At 46.5% G+C, this 4999-nt stretch overlaps 1 pseudogene; it reads right to left on the bottom strand.

Moving 5' to 3' along the window:
- Positions 1-478: 478 nt before the first annotated feature.
- On the bottom strand, positions 479-4781 carry LOC118653538 (annotated as a pseudogene).
- Positions 4782-4999: the final 218 nt, after the last annotated feature.

Raw genomic sequence — 4999 nt, 5'->3', positions numbered from 1 at the left:
TAACATTGCATGTTTGGGGTTCTCCAAGTGTCCCTGATCTATGGAGCTGGCCATGGTGACTGGGAGTCCTGGGTGGAGAGAACCAATCTGGGGGGAGACATGGTGTGTTGAAGGCTGGGGCATATCTGTGGTGATGGGCTGGAATGTGGAGGCTGGAACTGGGGTCTGGAGACTGGACAAGGGCCAGAGATCTCACCTGGCTACTGAGGGATGTGGCCATCTGCTGGCCAGAGAGGTGAGGCCCTTGGTTCTCTGAGAGCATGTGCTGCTGGGGCTCATGGGGTTTGTTAGGTCCATGCTGACAGGAGACAGGCCAAGAGATGTTGTGAGAGTTTTAGAAATTTTATTTTTAATACACACCAGTATATCTATTTCAGCAAGCAAAAATAGGGAGGGTGGGATATTTATGTCTCTGTGGGTCGGTTGTAGGTGCAGGCGGCTGCAGGAAGCTGGGTCTAGTGTTGCTTTTCTTGGCTGCTTAGCTTCTCTTGTGACACCTGAAATGAGAGTAACAGGAAAAGAGCAGAGAGGGCAGGAGCCTCAAGCGGGACTATAGAAAAGTACTGAGTGTAGGGGAGAAACTGAGGGCAGGGGAAAGGTACAGAATATGCCTAACAGGGTTTGGCTGGACTGGGACCCAATCTGCTGCTGGATCCCCTGCTGCTGCATGGCTGCGGGTAGCGTCAGTGTCCCTGAGGCTGCTAGAACTGGGCGCATCCTGCCAGGCCTGCAGCCATGCCAGCGCTGCCTTTCTGTTGTTGCTACTGCTGCTGCTGTTGCTCCGTGGCATCTCTCTGTGCTGTGGTCCATACTCCCCACGCTGGGGTTGCGCCCGGGTCCATGATGTTTAAGGCCTGGCCCTGGGAGTTCAGGCCTCCCATTGCTTGCTGCTGTGGAGGGACAGCAGGTCGTGGCCGACTGGCTTGCATGGCGTTCAGGTTCAGCAGGCTGGGCTAGAGCTGAGGACCTGGCTATTTGATGAGAGCTGCCATCAGCTAAGGGTTTGACTTGAGGATGTTGAGCACATGCTGCTGCTGGGGGAGCTGGGAGACTTCAGGGTCCACAGCAGGTCCTGCAGGGCACCTGGAAAGATGCTCTGAGGTGACTGCACCTTGGGTCTGCATAGGCATCATGGGTCTGGACATGCCTCACACTGGCTGTTGGGGATGGGTGCTGGCTGCACTGCTGGGGGTTGGGGGGAAGAATAACAGGCCCACTGACCTGGTTGGGTCACATTCAGGCCCATGGGGGCCATCTGGCTCTTGGGGATCACTGTGCCTCAGGGGCATACCGTTGTTGGTGCTCACCCAGTACAGGTGTTGCTGCTGCTGTGCCAGCTGTGCAATCTACCAGGCACCTCCACTGCTGCAGGTGGGCCTGGGTGGGGGCGGTGAGGCTGGCACCTGGTTAGTGGGCTTCCCAGTGCAAACTGTGGTGGGGGGTTGAGTTCTGGCCACGCTGGAAAAGCCGGCTAGTGACATGCTCATAGGCAAGGGCTGGGGCAGAGTCGGGGGCTGTGGTGTCCAGGGTGTGCTGGGATGCAGTGTGGGGGGCCAGGGTGGTGCTGAAAGAGGTGAAGGCAGACTCTGCTGAGGCACGGTGCAGGTGTTGATGGTGGCATCCGTTGGCACATGAGCTACCCGTGCTGCTGGTGGTGCTGTATCTCCTGCTGGCAGAGCTTCTGCTTGATGTTGAGGCAGTAGGGAATGGGGCATGTGTTTTCTTGGCAGTGTTTGGCATGGTAGCAGCAAAGGGCTATGAACTGCTTGCACACTCCGCAACCTTCATTGGTCTTGCGCTGGCAGCCCTTGGTGTGCTGCACAACCCACCTCATCTTCTGGCAGGACGGCTGCAGGCAGTTGGCATGGCGGCACTGGCAGGCATGCCTCAGGGACTGGATGCAGCGCTGGATGGCCTGGCGCTGCCACTCCCAGAGGCTCCTGAACTGCGGCTCACCCTGGCTGCCACCTTCATCGCCCTCCTTGGCCTCTTCATCCAGGCCCAGCCCCACCTTCACCATCTGTGGGTGTGGCCTTTTGTGTTGTAGCAGTTGACGCAAAGGTTGTAGTCCTTCCACCCGCCACTGCTCCCACTCCCATGGGAGGCACCACCTCGGTTCTTCCATTCTGCTCCTGGTGGCCTGCACCTCCTCTCCTCTCCTGCTCCCGTCCCCCACCCCTCCCCTTCCCATTGCAGCTGCGCCTCCTCTCCCACAGCGTCCCTTCTCCTGTGCTGCTGGCCCTCTTAGCTGCTGTGGCTATGTCCAGGAGGACGTCTGGAAGACATCCAGTTTAATTAGCATATTACCCTTTTATTAGTATAGATTTATTTATTTATAAAAATATGTGTTTTGTGATTTTTAGAGAGACAGGAAGGGAGAAGGGGAGAGAGAGAGAGAGAGAGAGAGAGAGAGAGAGAGAGAGAGAGAAACATTGATTGGTTGCCTCCCATGCGGGGGTCAAACCTACAACTTGGGTATGTGCCCTGATCAGGAATCGACCGGAGACCATTTGGTGCATGGGACATGCTCATCCAACTGAGCAACACCATCCAGGGTGGTTCTTATAGCTTTAAAAAAGTTACTTTTACCCTGGCCTGTTTGGCTCAGTTGGAGCATCATTGGGTTCCATACACTGAAAAGTCACTGGTTCAATTTCTGGTCAGGGCACAAACCCAGGTTGCAGGTTAGATCAATCCCCCGTGGGAGCAGAGGGAGGGCATATGGGAAGCAACCAATCAATGTTTCTCTCTGTCTCCCTCCTTCCCTCTCTCTAAAAGTCAATAAACATGACCTTGGGTAAGGATTTTTAAAAAGTGACTTTTGACTTTCTGTGAGAAATATTGCTTCAATAAAAGTATTTACAAATGTTGGAAATAGCAGAGAATCATGTCTCACTAATTTAGTGTGGCTAAAGCCTGAACTGTACACAATATGTTTCTGGGAGGTTAATTCAGGCCTCTCTCAGTATCCAGACACACTATGGGGTAAGCAACGAGAGCTAGTACTTGCAGAGGAATAGAGATACACTTATAATTTATGTATATACATGCAAATAACCATACGACTTGATTGTGCCAAGCACATCAAACGAAATGCTTTTAAGGTTAGATTAGACTTTGAGAGGGCATCTAGTTCACTATTATATCCCCAGCAGGATGATAGCAGAATTATCTCAAAAAGCTAACACAACTGGTTTTTTTTTTCTTTATTAAAAAAGCCTCCAGACAAAGATATTCCAAAAACACTTCGTGATATGTTTGTCTTATGCTACTCATGCAAATAACTAAACACTAATAGAGTCAGGATTACCATAGTGAATTATTTCCATTTCCATCACTTTGTGCAGTGAGCAAGGAAAACAAAACCACTGACAAGAGGCCTTGCACATGTCATACACAGATTCTAACCCAGTGGTTCTCAACCTTCCTAATGCCGTGACCCTTTAATACAGTTCCTCATGTTGTGGTGACCCCCAACCATAAAATTATTTTCATTGCTACTTCATAACTATATTTTGCTACTGTTATGAATAGTAATGTAAATATCTCGTATGCAGGATGTATTTTCATTGTTACAAATTGAACATAATTAAAGTATAGTGATAATCACAAAAAATATGTAATTATATATGTGTTTTCCAATGGTCTTAGGCAACCCCTGTGAAAGGGTCATTCGACCCCCAAAGGGGTCGTGACCCACAGGTTGAGAACCGCTGTTCTAACCAGAGAACAGATTATATACAAATTTAGCACTGAAAAGATTCTAAAGCATGGAACAATTTCTACAAAGACACACACACACACACACACACACACCAGAGTAATATAGAAGCTAATTATGAAAATATATGTGGGAATTGTTCACATTTTATAATGTTTAACATTGCAGCTCTATCTCAGATGTTCTCTGCTTTTAAAATGGGATTGAATTCCTACTTGCCCTTGTAACAAAATCCAGGCCTCACTGGAAGGACATCGTTCCCATCAATCCAGTTCATCATAAAGGCAATTTCATCCCAATACCCACTGCTTCACAGAAGCCACCCTCCTCGAATGGCATCTGCAAATATTAAGATCTATTTTAACAGCTCTGAAGAAAAGGGCCAGTATAGCAGATGGGGGAGGTGGGAGGAGCTAGAGGGGGTCAGTGGGGGGAAAAGGGACATATGTAATACTTTCAACAATAAAGAAAAAATAAATAAATACATTTATTTCTAGGTATTTTATTCTTTTTGAAGCAATTGTGAATGGGATTGTTGGTTTTTTTTAGTTTCCCTTTCTGATAGTTCATTACTGGTGTATAAAAATGCAATTGATTTCTGGATATTTATTTTGTATCCTGCTACTTTACTGAATTCATTTATAAGTTCTTGTAGTTTTTTGTAGAATCTTTAGCATTTTATGTGTACACTATCATGTCATCTGCATGGGACTACATCAAATTAAAAAATTTTTGCACAGCAGAGGAAACTATGCTGAATAAGAGTGGTGAAAGTGGGCATCCCTGTCTCATTCCTGATTTAAGGGAAATCCTTTTAGTTTTTGCCCATTGAGTATGATGTTGGCTGTGGGTTTGTCGTATAAGGCCTTTATTATGATTAGGTATGATCTCCCTATTCCTACTTTACTTAGATTTTTAATTATAAATGGGTGCTGGATTATATCAAATGCTTTTTATATAAAATGATCATGTGATTTTTATCCTTTATTTTATTTATGTGATGTATCACTTTTATTGATTTGTGACTATTGTACCATCAGCATAAACCTCACTTGATCATGGTATATGATCTTTTTAATGTATTGCTGGATCTGGTTTGCTAATATTTTGTTGAGGATTTTAGCATCTATGTTTATCAAGGATATTGGCCTGTAATTTTCTTTCTTTGAAGTGTCTTTATTTGATTTTGGAATTAGGATAATGCTGCTTTCATAAAAAGAGCTTGGAAGTCTTCTCTCCGCTTGATATTTTTGGAATAGTTTTAGAAGGATAGGTGTT

Source organism: Myotis myotis, unplaced genomic scaffold, assembly GCF_014108235.1.
Source record: "Myotis myotis isolate mMyoMyo1 unplaced genomic scaffold, mMyoMyo1.p scaffold_m19_p_4, whole genome shotgun sequence".
Taxonomy (NCBI): Eukaryota; Metazoa; Chordata; class Mammalia; order Chiroptera; family Vespertilionidae; genus Myotis; species Myotis myotis.
Note: the sequence above shows the minus strand (reverse complement) of the source record. Positions and strands in the feature narration are given on the sequence as shown.